Consider the following 23,723-nt stretch of genomic DNA (forward strand, 5'->3'; position numbering starts at 1 on the left):
TTGCTTATTTTTAAATAACATTGCTCTGATTTTCAGACTCCTAACCATGCCCCAAAGTTTTAGGAGAATACCGAGGTATACCTACTCCAGCTTGCTGCTTTTTGTGTAAAGAGTATTTTCATATGCAGAGGAAGGGGGGAGTGCGTTATTTCCCACTTGCAGTGGTGGGCTTTCCGGCTACCTTTTTAACAGAGCTAAACTGTGAACTTTTAAGTACGTTTTTATAAGGTTTTATGCTGGGCTTTCAGTATCTGTGCATCTTATTCTTTATAATAGTGTCTATTACATGCAATTATATGAAAATTGATGTATACTGTCCCTTTAAAGTGAAGGTACATTTTAGGCCAATGGACTACTGCTATTTACTTAATAAAATATGAGCATTCTAGTCGCTAACTTTATTTTTCTATACCGTTTTTACTTTTTATCAAAAATGAACTTATAATATACTCGCCGTTTCCAATACGACTCCTCCCCTCCACCACTTCCTTATTCGGCACTACTAACGTAGCGAGTGGTCCCACACGCTCTGTACGTCACTCAAAAGCTCGTGCACAACATTATTAGATAACATAATTTGAACAATTGCACAATTCAAAGTTTTATAATTCAGTCCGTGGCAAATTACATATCCGTTAATTAGGTTAAGAGAGAATCGCTTCATGTTACTTACATTGGGAGAAAAGGGGGGCCCATTAGGCTAGAGGGGGAGGGTTAGAGAACTGTTTGATGGGGGATCCATGATATTGGGGGCTAAGGGGGGATTCTACAAAGCAGCATATGTAAATATGCTATTAAAAAAAACCCAGATATACCTTTTATATTAGTACTGGCAGACATTCTGCCAGTACTTAAGATGGCGGGAACAATTGTGGGGTGGGGGAGGGAAGAGAGCTGTTTGGGAGGGATCAGGGGGTCTGATGTTTTAGGTGGGAGGCTGATCTCTACACTAAAGCTAAAATTAACCCTGCAAACTCCCTACAAGCTACCTAATTAACCCCTTCACTGCTAGCCATAATACACGTGTGATGCACAGCGGCATTTAGCGGCCTTCTAATTATCAAAAGCAACACCAAAGCCACATATGTCTGCTAGTTCTGAACAAAGGGGATCCTAGAGAAGCATTTACAACCATTTGTGCCATAATTGCAAAAGCTGTTTGTAAATAATTTCAGTGAGAAACCTAAAGTTTGTGAAAAAGGAAACAATTTATTTTTATTTGATCGCATTTGGCGGTGAAATGGTGGCATGAAATATACCAAAATGGGCCTAGATCAATACTTTGGGTTGTCTACTACACTACACTAAAGCTAAAATTAACCCTACACATTCCCTACAAGCTCCCTGATTAACCCCTGCACTGCTGGACATAATACACGTGTGGTGCGCAGCAGCATTTAACAGCCTTCTAATTACCAAAAAGCAACGCCAATGCCATATATGTCTGCTATTTCTGAACAAAGGGGATCCCAGAGAAGCATTTACAACCATTTATGCCATAATTGCAAAAGCTGTTTGTAAATAATTTCAGTGAGAAACCTAAAGTTTGTGAAAAAAATTGTGAAAAAGTGAATGATTTTTTGTATTTGATCGCATTTGGCGGTGAAATGGTGGCATGAAATATACCAAAATGGGCCTAGATTCATACTTTGGGATGTCTTCTAAACAAAATATATACATGTCAAGGGATATTCAGAGATTCCTGAAAGATGTCAGTGTCCCAATATAACTAGCGCTAATTTTGAAAAAAAGTGGTTTGGGAATAGCAAAGTGCTACTTGTATTTATAGCCCTATAACTTGCACAAAAAGCAAAAAACATGTAAACATTGGGTATTTCTAAACTCAGGACAAAATTTAGAAACTATTTAGCATGGGTGTTTTTTAGTAGTTGTAGATGTGTAACAGATTTTGGGGCTAAAATTTAGAAAATGTGTTTTTTTCCATTTTTTCCTCATATTTTATAATTTTTTTATAGTAAATTATAAGATATGATGAAAATAATGGTATCTTTAGAAAGTCCATTTAATGGCGAGAAAAAACAGAATTTATGCTTACCTGATAAATTACTTTCTCCAACGGTGTGTCCGGTCCACGGCGTCATCCTTACTTGTGGGATATTCTCTTCCCCAACAGGAAATGGCAAAGAGCCCAGCAAAGCTGGTCACATGATCCCTCCTAGGCTCCGCCTTCCCCAGTCATTCGACCGACGTAAAGGAGGAATATGCATAGGAGAAATCATATGATACCGTGGTGACTGTAGTTAGAGAAAATAATTCATCAGACCTGATTAAAAAACCAGGGCGGGCCGTGGACCGGACACACCGTTGGAGAAAGTAATTTATCAGGTAAGCATAAATTCTGTTTTCTCCAACATAGGTGTGTCCGGTCCACGGCGTCATCCTTACTTGTGGGAACCAATACCAAAGCTTTAGGACAGTGATGATGGGAGGGAGCAAATCAGGTCACCTAGATGGAAGGCACCACGGCTTGCAAAACCTTTCTCCCAAAAATAGCCTCAGAAGAAGCAAAAGTATCAAATTTGTAAAATTTGGTAAAAGTGTGCAGTGAAGACCAAGTCGCTGCCTTACATATCTGATCAACAGAAGCCTTGTTCTTGAAGGCCCATGTGGAAGCCACAGCCCTAGTGGAATGAGCTGTGATTCTTTCAGGAGGCTGCCGTCCGGCAGTCTCATAAGCCAATCGGATGATGCTTTTAAGCCAAAAAGAGAGAGAGGTAGAAGTTGCTTTTTGACCTCTCCTTTTACCAGAATAAACAACAAACAAGGAAGATGTTTGTCTGAAATCCTTTGTAGCCTCTAAATAGAATTTTAGAGCACGAACTACATCCAAATTGTGCAACAAACGTTCCTTCTTTGAAACTGGATTCGGACACAAAGAAGGCACAACTATCTCCTGGTTAATATTTTTGTTAGAAACAACTTTCGGAAGAAAACCAGGTTTAGTACGCAAAACCACCTTATCTGCATGGAACACCAGATAAGGAGGAGAACACTGCAGAGCAGATAACTCTGAAACTCTTCTAGCAGAAGAAATTGCAACCAAAAACAAAACTTTCCAAGATAATAACTTAATATCTACGGAATGTAAGGGTTCAAACGGAACCCCTTGAAGAACTGAAAGAACTAAATTGAGACTCCAAGGAGGAGTCAAAGGTTTGTAAACAGGCTTGATTCTAACCAGAGCCTGAACAAAAGCTTGAACATCTGGCACAGCCGCCAGCTTTTTGTGAAGTAAAACAGATAAAGCAGAAATCTGTCCCTTCAAAGAACATGCAGATAATCCTTTCTCCAAACCCTCTTGTAGAAAGGATAGAATCTTAGGAATTTTCATCTTGTTCCATGGGAATCCTTTCGATTCGCACCAACAGATATATTTTTTCCATACTTTATGGTAAATTTTTCTAGTTACAGGCTTTCTAGCCTGAATAAGAGTATCAATGACAGAATCTGAGAACCCACGCTTTGATAAAATCAAGCGTTCAATCTCCAAGCAGTCAGTTGGAGTGAGGCCAGATTCGGATGTTCGAACGGACCTTGAACAAGAAGGTCCCGTCTCAAAGGTAGCTTCCATGGTGGAGCCGATGACATATTCACCAGGTCTGCATACCAAGTTCTGCGTGGCCACGCAGGAGCTATCAAGATCACCGAAGCCCTCTCCTGATTGATCCTGGCTACCAGCCTGGGAATGAGAGGAAACGGTGGGAATACATAAGCTAGGTTGAAGGTCCAGGGCGCTACTAGTGCATCTACTAGAGTCGCCTTGGGATCCCTGGATCTGGACCCGTAGCAAGGAACCTTGAAGTTCTGACGAGACGCCATCAGATCCATGTCTGGAATGCCCCATAATTGAGTTATGTGGGCAAAGATTTCCGGATGGAGTTCCCACTCCCCCGGGTGAAAGTCTGATTGAAACCTTATGAATTTGGCCTTTGCTAGTTGAGGCCAAGCCTTGAGAGCATTGAATATCGCTCTCAGTTCCAGAATGTTTATCGGGAGAAGAGATTCTTCCCGAGACCATAGACCCTGAGCTTTCAGGGGTTTCCAGACCGCGCCCCAGCCCACCAGACTGGCGTCGGTCGTGACAATGACCCACTCTGGTCTGCGGAAGCTCATCCCTTGAGACAGGTTGTCCAGGGTCAGCCACCAACGGAGTTAAACTCTGGTCCTCTGATCTACTTGGATCGTCGGGGACAAGTCTGTATAATCCCCATTCCACTGTCTGAGCATGCACAGTTGTAATGGTCTTAGATGAATTCGCGCAAAAGGAACTATGTCCATTGCCGCAACCATCAAACCTATTACTTCCATGCACTGCGCTATGGAAGGAAGAAGAACAGAATGAAGTACTTGACAAGAGCTTAGAAGTTTTGATTTTCTGGCCTCTGTCAGAAAAATCTTCATTTCTAAGGAGTCTATTATTGTTCCCAAGAAGGGAACTCTTGTTGACGGGAATAGAGAACTTTTTTCTACGTTCACTTTCCACCCGTGAGATCTGAGAAAGGCTAGGACAATGTCCGTATGAGCCTTTGCTTGTGGCAGAGACGACGCTTGAATCAGTATGTCGTCCAAGTAAGGTACTACTGCAATGCCCCTTGGCCTTAGCACCGCTAGAAGGGACCCTAGTACCTTTGTGAAAATTCTTGGAGCAGTGGCTAATCCGAATGGAAGTGCCACAAACTGGTAATGCTTGTCCAGAAAGGCGAACCTTAGGAACCGATGATGTTCCTTGTGGATAGGAATATGTAGATACGCATCCTTTAAATCCACCGTGGACATGAATTGACCTTCCTGGATGGTAGGAAGAATTGTCCGAATGGTTTCCATTTTGAACGATGGAACCCTGAGAAATTTGTTTAGGATCTTGAGATCCAAAATTGGCCTGAATATTCCCTCTTTTTTGGGAACTATGAACAGATTGGAGTAAAACCCCATCCCTTGTTCTCCTAATGGAACAGGATGAATCACTCCCATTTTTAACAGGTCTTCTACACAATGTAAGAATGCCTGTCTTTTTATTTGGTCTGAAGACAATTGAGACCTGTGGAACCTTCCCCTTGGGGGTAGTTCCTTGAATTCCAGGAGATAACCTTGAGAAACTATTTCTAGCGCCCAAGGATCCTGAACATCTCTTGCCCAAGCCTGAGCGAAGAGAGAGAGTCTGCCCCCCACCAGATCCGGTCCCGGATCGGGGGCCAGCATCTCATGCTGTCTTAGTAGCGGTAGCAGGCTTCTTGGCCTGCTTACCTTTGTTCCAGCCTTGCATCGGTCTCCAGGCTGGCTTGGTTTGAGAAGAATTACCCTCTTGCTTAGAGGATGTAGAATTTGAGGCTGGTCCGTTTCTGCGAAAGGGACGAAAATTTGTTTTATTTTTAGCCTTAAAAGACCTATCCTGAGGAAGGGCGTGGCCCTTTCCCCCAGTGATGTCTGAAATAATCTCTTTCAAGTCAGGGCCAAACAGCGTTTTCCCCTTGAAAGGGATGTTAAGCAATTTGTTCTTGGAGGACACATCCGCTGACCAAGACTTTAGCCAAAGCGCTCTGCGCGCCACAATAGCAAAACCTGAATTTTTCGCCGCTAATCTAGCTAATTGCAAAGTGGCGTCTAAGGTAAAAGAGTTAGCCAATTTAAGTGCTTGAACTCTGTCCATAACCTCCTCATAAGAAGATGCTTTATTGAGCGACATTTCAAGTTCTTCGAACCAGAAACACGCTGCTGTAGTGACAGGAACAATGCATGAAATTGGTTGTAGAAGGTAACCTTGCTGAACAAACATCTTTTTAAGCAAACCCTCTAATTTTTTATCCATAGGATCTTTGAAAGCACAACTATCTTCTATAGGGATAGTGGTGCGTTTGTTTAGAGTAGAAACCGCCCCCTCGACCTTGGGGACTGTCTGCCATAAGTCCTTCCTGGGGTCGACCATAGGAAATAATTTCTTAAATATAGGGGGAGGGACAAAAGGTATGCCGGGCCTTTCCCATTCTTTATTTACAATGTCCGCCACCCGCTTCGGGGTGAAAAGCTTCGGGGGGCACCGGGACCTCTAGGAACTTGTCCATCTTACATAATTTCTCTGGAATGACCAAATTGTCACAATCATGCAGAGTAGATAACACCTCCTTAAGCAGAGCGCGGAGATGTTCCAATTTAAATTTGAATGTAATAACGTCAGGTTCAGCTTGTTGAGAAATTTTTCCTGAATCTGAAATTTCTCCCTCAGACAAAACCTCCCTGGCCCCTTCAGACTGGTGTAAGGGCATGTCAGAACCATTATCATCAGCGTCCTCATGCTCTTCAGTATCTAAAACAGAGCAGTCGCGCTTTCGCTGATAAGTGGGCATTTTGGCTAAAATGTTTTTAATAGAATTATCCATTACAGCCGTTAATTGTTGCATAGTAAGGAGGATTGGCGCACTAGATGAACTAGGGACCTCCTGAGTGGGCAAGACTGGTGTAGACATAGAAGGAGATGATGCAGTACCATGCTTACTCCCCTCACTTAAGGAATCATTTTGGGCAACATTATTATCAGTGGCATCATTGTCCCTACTTTGTTTGTCACATTCATCACATATATTTAAATGGAGAGGAACCTTGGCTTCCGAACATACAGAACATCGTCTATCTGATGGTTCAGACATGTTAATAGGCATAAACTTGATAACAAAGCACAAAAAACGTTTTAAAATAAAACCGTTACTGTCACTTTAAATTTTAAACTGAACACACTTTATTACTGAATATGTGAAAAAGTATGAAGGAATTGTTCAAAATTCACCAAAATTTCACCACAGTGTCTTGAAGCCTTAAAAATATTGCACACCAAATTTGAAAGCTTTAACTCTTAAAATAACGGAACCGGAGCCGTTTTTACATTTAACCCCTATACAGTCCCTGGTATCTGCTTTGCTGAGACCCAACCAAGCCCAGAGGGGAATACGATACCAAATGACGCCTTCAATAAGCTTTTTCAGTGGATCTGAGCTCCTCACACATGCATCTGCATGCCTTGCTTCTCAAAAACAACTGCGCATTAGTGGCGCGAAAATGAGGCTCTGCCTATGACTAGAAAAGGCCCCCAGTGAAAAAGGTGTCCAATACAGTGCCTGCCGTTTTTTTAACAGAATTCCCAAGATTAAAATAACTCTTCAAAGTTATAAACCATTAAATATGCTTATAAAGTAATCGTTTTAGCCCAGAAAAATGTCTACCAGTCTTTAAAGCCCTTGTGAAGCCCTTTATTCTTATATTTAAAACTAAGAAAATGGCTTACCGGATCCCATAGGGAAAATGACAGCTTCCAGCATTACATCGTCTTGTTAGAATGTGTCATACCTCAAGCAGCAAAAGTCTGCTCACTGTTTCCCCCAACTGAAGTTAATTCATCTCAACAGTCCTGTGTGGAAACAGCCATCGATTTTAGTAACGGTTGCTAAAATCATTTTCCTCTTACAAACAGAAATCTTCATCTCTTTTCTGTTTCAGAGTAAATAGTACATACCAGCACTATTTTAAAATAACAAACTCTTGATTGAAGAATAAAAACTACATTTAAACACCAAAAAACTCTTAGCCATCTCCGTGGAGATGTTGCCTGTGCAACGGCAAGGAGAATGACTGGGGAAGGCGGAGCCTAGGAGGGATCATGTGACCAGCTTTGCTGGGCTCTTTGCCATTTCCTGTTGGGGAAGAGAATATCCCACAAGTAAGGATGACGCCGTGGACCGGACACACCTATGTTGGAGAAACGGTATATAATATGTGTGGGTACAGTAAATGAGTAAGAGGAAAATTACAGCTAAACACAAACACCGCAAAAATGTAAAAATAGCCTTGGTCCCAAACGGACAGAAAATGGAAAAGTACTGTTGTCATTAAGGGGTTAACCAATAAATGGTGCTGCAATTACTGAACAATGTACAACCAATAGATGGCGCTGATATTAAGAAATGATATAATGACGCTGCCATCACCCAAACAATATACAACCAATAGAGAACGCTACGTAATATCCAATTGAGCTGCGATTATTGATCAATATACAACCAAAATATGTCGCTGGTGTTAATGAGAAACATAAATTATGTTTACCAGATGGTAATGACTCAATTTATAAATTTCTGACATTATTACAAACCTCACTGGCACTCTGAGCAGCTGTAGTATTTAAAAAATACTAGTGTACTGGGAATATCTAGTTATGCACGTGCATAAAAATGCTAACACTGATATTTTTTACTAGAGGCATTTTAGCCAATGCATTTATATTGCAATTCTGTTTAAATTCACAGATGTAATTCATATATATATATATATATATATATATATATATATATATATATATATATATATATATATATATATATATATATGTGTGTATTCAAAAATTCACTGGAATGTCCATTAAAAGGGACACTGAACACAATTTTTTTTCTTTTGTGATTCAGATAGAGCATGACATTTTAAGCAACTTTCTAATTTACTCCTATTATCAAATGTTCTTTATTCTCTTGGTATCATTATTTGAAATGCAAGAATGCAAGTTTAGATGCCGGCCCATTTTTGGTGAACAACCTAGGTGTCTTTGCTTATTGGTGCATACATTCATCCACCAATCAAAAACTGCTGTCCAGAGTTCTGAACCAGGAAAAAAAAAAAGCGTTTCTTTTTATATAGAAATAGCAAGAGAACGAAGAAACTGATACTAGGAGTTAATCAGAAAGTTGCTTAAAATTACATGCTCTATCTGAATGACAAAATACATTTTATGGGTTCAAAGTACTTTTAAATGAAATTCAAAACTCTAAACAATCATCTTTTATTAACTTTATAAAATCTAACCACTCAGTTTGTGTTCACCCCATCCATATCTTCAAAATGAAGATAAGAACGATCATCAATAGCAAGCAGCCACAGTATTAAACAGCACTGCAAACTCTCCTCACGCTCAGGAGTAAACACTTTAAATCTTCCTCGTGGTTAGCGAGTTCAGACACTTTAGAACACATTTCTCCAGTCACAAACTATAGAAATGATCCCTGAAAGTATAGTCTTAACCTTACAACTGCAAAAATGATACACCAAAGATTACAAACTCCTTTTATGCATTAGAGCGACGAACGAATATTATCTTAAAAAAACTTATTTACTAATACATAAAATTAACACACATTGAACAATCGTAGAGCACTTATAATAGAATGTATAATTATATTATTAGAAAAGCTAAAAGCGTTAGAATTCAACAATCCATCTAATCTACATAAAAGAGTAGTAACCAATCACGCAAGCGTTTAAATTCGTTTGTGAACTAATCACTCCTACATATCACCAATAGGTGACTCTAGTGCTAAAGTGAATGTAATTAATAGCAATAGCTCTCCTTGAAATATTATACATTTATTTATTCACTTACATGTATTTTAATTGATTATAGTATCTGTACAATATAGTATATTTTCTTATACTAAAATGTTATAACATGAAAGGAACCTGTTTATGGTTAATGCTATACTACTTGAGATTATTATTAAATATAGTAAATAATACAGTAAATAAAAAAAAGGTTATGAGAACAATGCCCAAATGAGCTGCTGTGATTATTGAACAATATAGAACCAATAGATGGCGCTGCTGTTACTGAGAACAATATCACCAATAGATGGTGCTACAGTTACTGAAATATCCGACAGATACATTTATTTTCAAGAACATCGCCGTCATTTAAAATATTTTTTTTTTTACTTCTAACCAAATTTACAGATGCAGTTTTTCATTCTTGTAAAACAATATAAACTTCAGTGCAAGGTCTTGTGCATTATTTTATTCTTACCCCTTGTTGGTTTTACGTTTCTTGCATTTTAACGCCATCTATTGGTTATATTGTTATTTCAGTAATCAGTCTCCGAAAACGTTATTTTAAAATAAATTACTTGCTTAAAAGGACATCTCAGTTCTCCTACGAGCGAGACTTAAAATAGTTTTTCAATTCTGATCAAATTTACAGTTGGTAGATTTGTTTTGAGACAGGTATTTAAATTTCAGTACGAGGTTTTTGTGCGGTATTTTTCTTTCCGCATCTTTGCGGGTCTTATGTTTATTGGATTAAAATAATGTATTCGGAGACACGTAACTAAAATAACACTAAAACCAATAGATGGGAAAAAATATAACCAAAAGAGGGCGCTGTTCTGCGGTGACCGAGAACGATATAAGCAACAGATGGCGCTGTGCTGAGGTTACTGAGAACAATATAACCAACAGATGGCGCTGTGCTGAGGTTACTGAGAACAATATAACCAACAGATGGCGCTGTGCTGAGGTTACTGAGAACAATATAACCAACAGATGGCGCTGTGCTGCGGTCACTGAGAACTATATAACCAACAGATGGCGCTGTGCTGAGGTTACTGATAAAAAATATGACCAACAGATGGTGCTGTGTTGCGGCGACAGAGAACGATATAACCAACAGATGGCGCAGTGGTTAGTGCGATAACAAAATAACTAATCTAAGACGAAGCGATAACAAAACATAACAAAAGACATTTGCCATCTTCAAACTTTTTTTCACTAAGACCCAGTGCCATGATACCACATACCTTCACGAGTCACGACCCTATTTTTATGGTTGGGCTGAAATTTTTTGAAATATACAACAAAATAGCTGAAATTTTTGGCAAAGTGAGTAAAATTCTCGCACTCTCATATAACACACACATAAAACACACTCATATAACACACACACACACCCTACACTCTCATATAAACACACAGCACACACTCACAATACACACTCTCATACAACACACTCATATAACACACACACACAACAACCACCCACACACTCTCATACAACACACACTCTCATACAACACACTCATATAACACACACACCCTACACTCTCATATAAACACACAGCACACACTCACAATACACACTCTCATACAACACACTCATATAACACACACCCATATAACACACACACACACCCTACACTCTCATATAAACACACAGCACACACTCACAATACACACTCTCATACAACACACTCATATAACACACACACACAACAACCACCCACACACTCTCATACAACACACACACACATCACACACTCTCATACAACACACTCATATAACACACACTCATATAACACACACTCATATAACACACACACACACACCCTACACTCTCATATAAACACACAGCACACACTCACAATACACACTCTCATACAACACACTCATATAACACACACACACAACAACCACCCACACACTCTCATACAACACACACACACATCACACACTCTCATACAACACACTCATATAACACACACTCATATAACACACACTCATATAACACACACTCATATAACACACACACACACACCCTACACTCTCATATAAACACACAGCACACACTCACAATACACACTCTCATACAACACACTCATATAACACACACCCATATAACACACACACACCCTACACTCTCATATAAACACACAGCACACACTCACAATACACACTCTCATACAACACACTCATATAACACACACACACAACAACCACCCACACACTCTCATACAACACACACACACATCACACACTCTCATACAACACACTCATATAACACACACTCATATAACACACACTCATATAACACACACTCATATAACACACACACACACACCCTACACTCTCATATAAACACACAGCACACACTCACAATACACACTCTCATACAACACACTCATATAACACACACCCATATAACACACACACACCCTACACTCTCATATAAACACACAGCACACACTCACAATACACACTCTCATACAACACACTCATATAACACAGATACGGATATAGGGTATAGCGCTAGACCAAAAACCTACTTAGCCTCACTAAAGGTTATTGTCTCCTCCCTAGACAATAGAGAATTAAGAATGTAAAATCAGTGGATATAGGAGGCGCTATAGAGCCGTAGGATATATAGATATAAATAAATGTAAAATTCACTGTATCGTTACCAGTTAAAACAATCCAAAAAGTTAAAAATCCAAAAATCCCAATGACCCTTAAGGGATACGTTAAAATACTATTTATGTGCAAAATCTGTGATAAAAAATCGGTGATAATTAAAAATAAAGGCAAATGTCTAGGTACATATATATATAAAAACAATTTATCCAAGTGAAAAATCAAAGTGAAATAAATGCAGTATATCAAAGTGCAATCAATGATCAAGTGACAATATTTAGTAAAACACAGATGTGATATTTAATATGTCAATGCATAAAAGGTTGACACATACAATCCATATAACAATCAATCATACATAAAATAAAACCGGTTTAAACATACACACTATACATAACCCCTCAGATTCCCCAAATCAAATGTGGCTGGCGGAGAACACCTATAATGACTGTGTTCTAATCTTGGTGTTAGTAATTCAAGGGGATCCCCCAAAGATGATGGTCCGGAATGATAATGTGGGTTTAATTATTGTAAATCCAAAGATATAAATTTTAATGTTTCTGAATGGTGCCGTTATATCCCCAGTCTTTTTTGGTCACAAATAAAAGCCCACGATGGTATAGAGCTCCTTCCTTAATGTTCTCTTAGTTAATAGGCAATCAAGTATTTATAACTTAGCCGGGAGGCTCTCCTACCTTCTTACAAGTGTCTGCCAGCGATCTCCTTACCTGGCCCGACACTCCGGCTGCTCCTTTAGATGTCTGCTCAGCGAAAATCCCGTGAGTGACGTCACCCGGTTCCGGGTCCTAGGTGACCACTTGGGGAATCTGAGGGGTTATGTATAGTGTGTATGTTTAAACCGGTTTTATTTTATGTATGATTGATTGTTATATGGATTGTATGTGTCAACCTTTTATGCATTGACATTTCACTTTGATAAATTGTTTTTATATATATATGTACGTAGACATTTGCCTTAATTTTTAATTATCACCGATTTTTTATCACAGATTTTGCACATAAATAGTATTTTAACGTATCCCTTAAGGGTCATTGGGATTTTTGGATTTTTTGGATTGTTTTAACTGGTAACGATACAGTGAATTTTACATTTATTTATATCTATATATCCTACGGCTCTATAGCGCCTCCTATATCCACTGATTTTACATTCTTAATTCTCTATTGTCTAGGGAGGAGACAATAACCTTTAGTGAGGCTAAGTAGGTTTTTGGTCTAGCGCTATACCCTATCCGTATCTGTGTTATATGAGTGTGTTGTATGAGAGTGAATTTTACATTTATTTATATCTATATATCCTACGGCTCTATAGCGCCTCCTATATCCACTGATTTTACACTCATATAACACACACAACAACCACCCACACACTCTCATACAACACACACACACTCTTATTCAATACACATTCTCATACAATACACACGCTCTCATTCGATACACAAATTCTCATACAACACACACCACACCTACTCCAATACAACACACACACCAAATACACTCTCATACAACACACACACTTGTCATACAACACATACAGACACTCTCATATTACACATACAACACATACAGACACTCTCATATTACACATACAACACACACACTCTTCTACAACACACACACAACCACATTCTCATACAACACACACTTAAGTCCCGACCCAGTAAACATGGTGTTGCAACCCAGTAATGGGTCTCGACCCGTGGTTTGAAGAACCCTGGATTAAAAGGGACAGTCAAGTAGAGGCATAGATACAAGGTAATTAGAGGTGAAAAGTGTATTTCTATAACAGTATTGGTTATGCAAAACTGGGAATGGGTAATAAAGGGATTGTCTTTCTTTTTAAACAATTCTTTTTTTTTATTGAAGGGAAAAAAAAGATATCAAATAAACAGAGCATACCATCTGTATCGGACAATGCAGGGAAGAAAAAAACAAAACAAAGAAAAAGAAAAAGAAGAAAAAACATAAGAGGCAAAATTGACATAACAATATCCATCTATATAAAACAATTCCATATACAATTTTGTTCTAATAATTAATATAATACCATCTTGGTTGCACTCATATTAATTCTGTTTATTTCAAACTTTATTTATTTCAAACAGGTAAATTTGTCTTTATTTTAACTAGGTAGTTATTAAATAGTTTACTATTTAATAACTATTGTACCTAGTTAAAATAAAGACAAAGTTACCTGTAAAATAAAAATAAACCCTAAGCTAGCTACAATGTAACTATTAGTTATATTGTAGCTAGCTTAGGGTTTATTTTATAGGTATTTAGATTTAAATAGGAATTATTTAGTTAATTGTAGTAATTTTATTTTGATTTATTTTAATTATATTTAAGTTAGGGGGTGTTAGGTTTAGAGGTTAATAACTTTATTATAGTGTCGGCGATGTTGGGGGCGGCAGATTAAGGGTTCATAAGTATAATGTAGGTGGCGGCGGTGTCCGGAGCGGCAGATTATAGGTTAATAATATAATGCAGGGGGCGGCAGATTAAGGGTTAATAAGTGTAATATTAGGGGTGTTTAGACTCGGGGTTCATGTTAGGGTGTTAGGTGTAGACATAACTTTTATTTCCCCATAGAAATCAATGGGGCTGCGTTAGGAGCTTTACGCTGCTTTTTTGCAGGTGTTAGGTTTTTTCAGCCGGCTCTCCCCCATGGATTCCTATGGGGAAATCGTGCACGAGCACGTTTTACCAGCTCACCGCTAACGTAAGCAGCGCTGGTATTGAGAAGTGCTCTACGCTCACTTTTTTGCGGCTAACGCGTTTTGCGGCTAACCCGTAATACCAGCGCTGTCTGCAAGTGAGCGGTGAGCATAAACTGCTCGTTAGCACCGCACAGCCTCTAACGCAAAACTCATAATCTAGGCTATTGTTTTTGATAAGTTTGCTACATAGTCTAATGTAAAATACTGAGATGATCACTAGAGGGAGCCAGAGTGCAAAAATGACTGCCTGGTGCGAAAACCTAAGGTTTAAAAACAGAGACACTATGGGCTCGATTTATCAAGCCCCTACGGCTGCAAGTTCTCACAAGAACTTGCTCGCCGTAATTTATCAAGCAGCGGTCACCAGAACGCTGCTTCCCTAAGCTCTTCGCCACCTCTAAAGTGGCGAAATTCAATCTAATCGGTCGAGTCTGAACAAGGAGATTAACAGCTCCTGCCCGCATGCGATTGGCTGTGTGCGGGCAGGAGGCGGGATTGCACGCAAGCGCAAAATTGTGCTCGTGTGCAAAGTTGATTACCTGCGGGTAATTTTGCCCCGCCACAGGACATTGTTATTACCTACATTTTGGAGGGTAAGTTAGGCAGTTTACCCCAGTTTTCACGAGCACCACCGCAGTAGTGCTGGCCCATACTTTAGTTTTTTTTATTATAAGGATGAGTCTGCTATGTTCTGCTTTGTTATAAATTAGAGGGCACTGAGGTCATGATATAACCATTAATTGAAGCTGTGATTATCGAACAATATACAATCAATAGATGGAGATGATGTTATAAAATCATATAACTAATGACGCTGCCATCACCAACGCTACAGTTATGATATAAATTATAATTTTTAACGAACAATACTACATAAAACCAATAGATGGCGCTGATGTTATAACTAATAAATAGCGCTGCCATCAACAAACAATATGCAACCAATAGATGGCGCTACTGTTTTAACTAATAAATGGGGATGCCATCATCAAACAATATTTACAACCAATAGAGGGCGCCGATGTTATAACTAATAAATCGCGCTGCCATCAACAATTTTACAACCAACAAATAGAGGGCGCTGATGTTATGAAATGTTATAAATAATAAATGGCTCTGCCATCAACAAACAATATTATCTAAGGTAATTATTATATAACGAGTTAACCAATAAATGAAGATGCGTTTACCGAATAATATACAACCTTTAAATGGCGCAGATGTTATGAAATGTTATAACTAATAAATGTCGCTGCCATCACTAAACAATATATTATGAAATGTTATCACTAATATAATCAAACAATATATAACCAATACTGTACATGGAAATGCGATTATTAAATATACAACCAAAAGATGGCGTTGAGGTTATTGAGAACAATATAACCGATAGATGGCTCTGAGGTTACTGAGAACAATATAACCAATAGATGGCGCTGAGGTTACTAAGAACAACATAACCAATAGATGGCTCTGTGGTTACTGAGAATATAACTAATAGATGGCTCTGAGGTTACTGAGAACAATATAACCAATAGATGGCGCTGATGTTACTAAGAACAACATAACCAATAGATGGCTCTGTGGTTACTAAGAATATAACCGATAGATGGCTCTGAGGTTACTGAGAACAATATAACCAATAGATGGCGCTGAGGTTACTGAGAACAATATAACCAATAGATGGCGCTGAGGTTACTGAGAACAATATAACCAATAGATGGCGCTGAGGTTACTGAGAACAATATAACCAATAGATGGCGCTGAGGTTACTGAGAACAATATAACCAATAGATGGCGCAGGGGTTACTGAGAACAATATAACCAATAGATGGCGCTGAGGTTACTGAGAACAATATAACCGATAGATGGCTCGGAGGTTACTGAGAACAATATAACCGATAGATGGCGCTGAGGTTACTGAGAACAATATAACCGATAGATGGCTCTGAGGTTACTGAGAACAATATAACCGATAGATGGCGCTGAGGTTACTGAGAACAATATAACCGATAGATGGCGCTGATGTTATGAAGTGTTCTAACTAATAAACGGCATGAAATGTTAAACTAATAAATGGGGATGCCATCAATCAATTTACAACCAATAGAGGGCGCTAAGATTACTATATACTGATTTAACCAATAAATGGAGCTGCATCTACTGAACAATATACAACCAATAGATGGCGCTAAGATTATTGAATATACCGTACAATCAATAGATGGCGCTGAGGTTATTAAGAACAACATAAATAATAGATGGCTCTGTGGTTACTAAGAATATAACCGATAGATGGCTCTGAGGTTACTGAGAACAATATAACCAATAGATGGCGCTGAGGTTACTAAGAACAACATAACCAATAGATGGCTCTGTGGTTACTAAGAATATAACCGATAGATGGCTCTGAGGTTACTGAGAACAATATAACCAATAGATGGCGCTGAGGTTACTGAGAACAATATAACCGATAGATGGCTCTGAGGTTACTGAGAACAATATAACCGATAGATGGCGCTGAGGTTACTGAGAACAATATAACCGATAGATGGCGCTGAGGTTATGAAGTGTTCTAACGAATAAACGGCATGAAATGTTAAACTAATAAATGGGGATGCCATAAATCAATTTACAACCAATAGAGGGCGCTAAGATTACAATATACTGATTTAACCAATAAATGGAGCTGCATCTACTGAACAATATACAACCAATAGATGGCGCTAAGATTATTGAATATACCGTACAATCAATAGATGGAGCTGAGGTTACTGAGAACAATATAACCAATAGATGGCGCTGATGTTATGAAATGTTATAAATAATAAATGGCGCTGCCTTTATCAAACAATATATAACCAATAGATGGCGCCGATGTTATACAATGTTACAACTAATAAATGGCGCTGCCTTTATCAAACAATATATAACCAATAGATGGCGCCGATGTTATAAAATGTTACAACTAATAAATGGTGCTGCCATTATCAAACAATATATAACCAATAGATGGCGCTGAGGTTATGAGCTAGCTGCTAACCAATACACGGACATGCGATTACTAAACAATGTTGTACAACCAATAGAGAGCGCCGAGGTTACTGAGAACAATATAACCAATAGATGGAGCTGCAGTTACTGGGATATTTAGCGCCATCTATTGGTTATATTGTTATTTCAGTAACCAGTGTCCGAATATGGGTTCTTTTAATCTAAAATTAACACTAAAACCAATAGATAGCGCTGTGCTGATGTTGCTGAGAACGATACAACCAACAGATGGCGTTGTGGTTAGTGCGACAACAATATAAGTTATATAGCTAATATTGGGCGCTCCGATAACAAAACATACTTGTGTGGTAAGAGCATTTATTTTATATAGTAGCAAAGGGTGAAAAGAGAAATACCCCAATAGACGTTACATATATAGAAATACATATACCGGTTACTGTATATGCACAAACGTACATTTTATGCACTTTCAGAAGGTTAGATTATTTAGCTTTTTTACTTAGAGATCTTGACCTACAAGTCAGAAACAAAGATAAACAATATGATAACCAATAGATGGCGCTAAAACCTAGGAAAACTAAAACGAGAGAATAAAAATAATACAAACAACTATAAATGCATTTATATTTCTTTGCATTTTAGAGGTAAGATGTAATATTTACATGTAAGCACACACAATCAAGCACATATATCTGTATTGTTGCGTATATATATTTATATATTTATTAAACCTAAATATACCACATAGAAGTATGAAGTAACTTTCTTCTGCTCAGCTTTGCATAAGCTACCCTGCATCATATAACCCTGAACACAGATTTTCATTTAATTGTGTGGCTCAGCTCACTTTATAGATGTTTTCTCTTTTTTAAACCAGGATAGCCAAAAGCTCTCCAGCTATTAGACAAACCCACACTTTAGTGTAACTTATATTATTAAATTAACTTTGTTATTATAGAATTCGTTGTTGAAAAGCATTCTTAGGTAGGTAACATGGGCATGTCTGGAGCATTAAATGGCATTAGTTTGTGTAAAACCTGCTGCCATTTAGTGCTCTATTGGCATAAAAGTTCCTGAGCCTACCTACTTAATTTTCAACAATGTAAATTTAATATTAGAAAAAAATTGGAAAGTTGTAAACATTTTAAACACTATCTGAATCATATTTCTTTTTTCTTTGTGTTTCATATTAGGTATGCTTCAATTTTCTCTAGTAATAATGAAGGTGCTTTGTGCCACATGATTTATGTGGCAATTGTAGGAGTGGGCGTGATGCACTAAAGAGTCGCTTTCGGGGTGATTTTGTGGCATAATGTTGGTTATGTAGTTCTGCTGGAATGAAGTAAATATAAGACAGCAGGTAAGGAAAGGAAACTTATGTCAGGCAGCTGATTCATGAACCTGATGAAACAGCCACTGTGAGAGTGAAGTGACATGTTGTTCAGCCAATAGGATTGAAGCTCAATCCTATTGACTGATTGCATCAGCCAATAGGATTTTTTCACCTTTAATTCCGATTGGCTGATATAATTCTATCAGCCAATCGGAATTCAAGGGACGCCATCTTGGATGACGTCATATAAAGGAGAATTCATTCTGGAAGAGCCATGGAAAAAAGAGGATGCTCCGCGCCGGATGTCTTGAAGATGGAGCCGCTTCACGTCGGAAGGATGAAGATAGAAGATGCCGTCTGGATGAAGACTTCTGCCCTTCTGGAGGACCACTTCTTGCTGCTTGGATGAAGACTTCTCCCGGCTTTGTTGAGGACTTCTTGCCGCTTGGATGAAGACTTCTCCCGGCTTCGTTGAGGATGGATGTCCGGTCTTCAAAAACTGTAAGTGGATCTTTGGGGGTTAGTGTTAGTTTTTTTTAAGGGTTTATTGGGTGGGTTTTATTTTTAGCTTAGGGTTTGGGCAGAGAAAGAGCTAAATGCCCTTTGAAAGGGAAATGCCCATACAAATGCCCTTTTCAGGGCAATGGGGAGCTTAGGTTTTTTAAATAGGATTTTATTTGGTGGGTTTGGTTGTGTGGGTGGTGGGTTTTACTGTTGGGGGGTTGTTTGTATTATTTTTTTACAGGTAAAAAAGAGCTCATTTCTTTGGGGCAATGCCCCGCAAAAGGCCCTTTTAAGGGCCATTGGTAGTTTATTGTAGGCTAGGGTTTTTTATTGGGGGGGTATTTTGATAGGGCTATTAGATTAGGTGTAATTAGTTTAAATATTTGATAATTTATTTTTTATTTTGTGTAATTTAGTGGTTTTTTATTTTGTAATTTAGTTAATTGTACTTAATTAATGTAATTTATTTAATTGTAGTATAAAGTTAGGTGTTAGTGTAACTCAGGTTAGGTTTTATTTTGCAGGTAACTTTGTAATTATTTTAGTTACAAATATAGTCTATATCAGAGAAGATAGAGACTAAAAGAATGCACTTAAGTAGCACTTCTGTTCCTGGAAAGGATGTTAGGATTAGTATGAAACTTAAACAATCACTGTAGACCAAGGGGTTGAAAGAAAAATTAAAACATAACTTTTATTAACTCAACATTGGATAAAAATATAATGTGTGAATGTGTGCACTTTAAAAACACATAGCAACTCTACTAATAATGAAAGTGGCTCTAAATGTTTGTTAGATAAATAGCCTTGGACTTAAAATATTGTTTAAATATATGTATACTAAGTAATATAAATCTATCCAGTGGATAGTTTACTTATATCCTTCAGTATTATACTGAATAATAACTTAATACTGAAGGATATAAGTAAACTATCCACTGGATAGATTTATATTACTTAGTATACATATATTTAAACAATATTTTAAGTCCAAGGCTATTTATCTAACAAACATTTAGAGCCACTTTCATTATTAGTAGAGTTGCTATGTGTTTTTAAAGTGCACACATTCACACATTATATTTTTATCCAATGTTGAGTTAATAAAAGTTATGTTTTAATTTTTCTTTCAACCCCTTGGTCTACAGTGGTTGTTTAAAATTTAATACTAATCCTAACATCCTTTCCAGGAACAGAAGTGCTACTTAAGTGCATTCTTTTAGTCTCTATCTTCTCTGATATAGACTATATTTGTAACTAGTGTTGTTTTATGCACAAGCACTCAAGCTCACCAGGTATAAATCTATACAGGTATCCAAATATACTTATATAAAAGGATACACCATTTATAAATAACCTGAATATTTCTTGTATGTATTAAACTACTAAACTGAGCGTTCCTATCTTACCAGTGTAGTGCTCTTGCTATTTTGTGCTAAACTAATTGTATTTATTTTAGCTAGGTAGTTAGTAAATAGTTAATAACTATTTACTAACTAGTCTACCTAGTTAAAATAAATACAAAGTGAAATAAAAATAAAACCTAAGCTAGCTACAATGTAACTATTAGTTATATAGTAGCTATCTTAGGTTTTATTTTACAGGTAAGTACTTAGTTTTAAATAGGTATTATTTAGTTAATGATAGTAATCTTTATTTAGATTTATTTTAATTATATTAAAGTTAGTGGGTGTTAGGGTTAGATTTAGTTTTAGGGGTTAATAACTTTAGTATAGTGGCATCGACGTTGGGGACGGCAGATTAGGGGTTAATAAGTGTAATGTAGGTGGCGGCGATGTTAGGGGTGTCAGATTAGGGGTTAATAAGTGTAGGTAGGTGGCGGCGGTGGCGTCAGATTGGGGGTTGATAAGTGTAATGTAGGTGGTGGCGACATTGGGGGCAGCAGATTAGGGGTTAATAAGTGTAGGCAGATGGCGGCAAATTAGGGGTTAATAAGTGTAATGTAGGTGTCGGCGATGTCGGGGGCAGCAGATTAGGGGTGTTTAGTCTCGGGGTTTATGGTAGGGTGTTAGGTGTAAACATAACTTTTTTTTCCCCATAGGAATCAACGGGGCAGCGTTACGGAGCTTTGCGCTCCATTATTGCAGGTGTTAGGTTTTTTTTTAGCCGGCTCTCCCCATTGATGTCTATAGGGAAATCATGCACAAGCACGTAAAACCAGCTCAAAGCAGCGCTGGTATTGGAGTGCGGTATGGAGCTCAAGTTTGCTCAATGCTGCAATATTGCCTGCTAACGCCGGGTTTATGCAAACCTGTAATAGCGGCGCTATAGGGAGGTGAGTGGTGGAAATAACTTGCAAGTTAGCACCGAGCTGCTCTTACCGCAAAACTCGTAATCTAGCCGAAATGGCGCTGCCTTTATAAAACAATATACAACCAATAGATGGCGCCGATGTTCTAAAATGTTATAACTAATAAATGGTGCTGCCATTATCAAACAATATATAACCAATAGATGGTGCTGAGGTTATGAGCTAGCTGCTAACCAATACACGGACATGCGATTACCAAACAATGTGCAACCAATAGAGGGCGTCGTGTTTACTGAGAACAATATAACCATAAAGGTGCAGCCATTATCAATCAATATACAACCAATAGATGGGGCTGAGATTATAAGATAATGATATAACCAATACATGGTGACGCAATTACCAAACAATGTACAACCAATAGAGGGCACCGAGGTTACTAAGAACAATATAACCAATAGATAGAGCTGCAGTTACTGGGATATTTAGCGCCATCTATTGGTTATATTGTTATTTCAGTAACCAGTCTCCGAATATGGGTTCTTTTAATCTAAATTAACACTAAAACCAATAGATGGCGCTGTGCTGAGGTTGCTGAGAACGATACAACCAACAGATGGCGTTGTGGTTAGTGCGACAACAATATAAGTTATATAGCTAATATTGGGAGATCCGAGTCCGATAACAAAACATAACTGTGTGGTAAGAAACTATTTTTTTATATAGTAGCAGAGGGTGAAAAGAGAAATATCCCAATAGACGTTACATATATAGAAATACATATACCGGTTACTGTATATGCACAAACGTACATTTTATGCACTTTCAGAAGGAGATTAAATATTACTTATTATAGATCAGATCATTTAGCTTGTTTTACTTAGAGATCTTGACCTACAAGTCATAAAACAAAGATAAACAATACGATAACCAATAGATGGCGCTAAAATCTAGGAACCTAAAATAAACGAGAGAATACAAATAATACAAACACAAATATAAATGCATTCATATTTCTTTGAATTTTAGAGCTAAGATGTAATATTTACATGTAAGCACACAATCAAGCACAGATATCTGTATTGTTGCGTGTATATAATTACTATATATATATATTTATTAAACCTAAATATACCACATAGAAGTATGAAGTTACTTTCTTCTGCTAGCCAAAAACTCTCCAACTATTAGATAGGAACCCACACTTTAGTGCAACTTCTATTATTAACCTTTTAACGCCGTTATGCCGTTCTATTCCGTCATATTTACACTGGGCTTTAAAGCCGTTATGACGGAATAGAACGTCATAACAAACGGCTGTCCTGAAGCCTTCTGTGCTTCAAGGACTTGATCGCGGTCTGGAGGGCGTTCCTAGGGTTGTAGGGACGCCCCCCAGATGCGATCCAATAATTGAAATCTCGCGATCGTATGCACGATCGCGTAGTTTCAATTTGTCTACATCGGAACAGGTGTTCCGATGTAGACACTTTAACCCTGTCATGAAAGGGTTAAATTAGCTTTGTTATTATAGAATTCATTGTTGAAAAGCATACATAGGTAGGTAACATGGGCATGTCTGCAGCATTAAATGGCATTAGTTTGTGTAAATTATCACAAGAAATAGCAATGACACTACTTGAGATCACAAACGTTCCCCTTTATGTATTTATTTGTAATAATGGTTTACTAGGGAATGGTGCTTGTACTGGTCATAAATTTAACAACAAACCAGTAAAGAGCTGATGAAACAGTACAAATGTAGCACTCTTGAACGTTATGAAAAAATATTTTTAATATTTGAAGAAAGAAAGAATATAAAACATAACTTTTACTATTATGGTTA

The 23,723-nt window shown here is 37.8% G+C and overlaps 1 protein-coding gene and 1 non-coding gene across 2 annotated transcripts in view; both read right to left on the reverse strand.

The window, feature by feature from the left end:
- DHX29 (DExH-box helicase 29) overlaps nt 1-23,723 on the reverse strand; it is a 302,630-nt gene that overhangs the window by 216,423 nt on the left and 62,484 nt on the right. The gene's annotated exons all lie outside the window — the stretch shown is intronic.
- Nucleotides 8,861-9,075, reverse strand: LOC128650595 (small nucleolar RNA U3). Its single transcript, XR_008400875.1, has one exon. It is a non-coding gene; the product is annotated as a small nucleolar RNA U3 (small nucleolar RNA).

The sequence above is a fragment of the Bombina bombina genome, chromosome 2 (assembly GCF_027579735.1).
Source record: "Bombina bombina isolate aBomBom1 chromosome 2, aBomBom1.pri, whole genome shotgun sequence".
Classification (NCBI taxonomy): domain Eukaryota; kingdom Metazoa; phylum Chordata; class Amphibia; order Anura; family Bombinatoridae; genus Bombina; species Bombina bombina.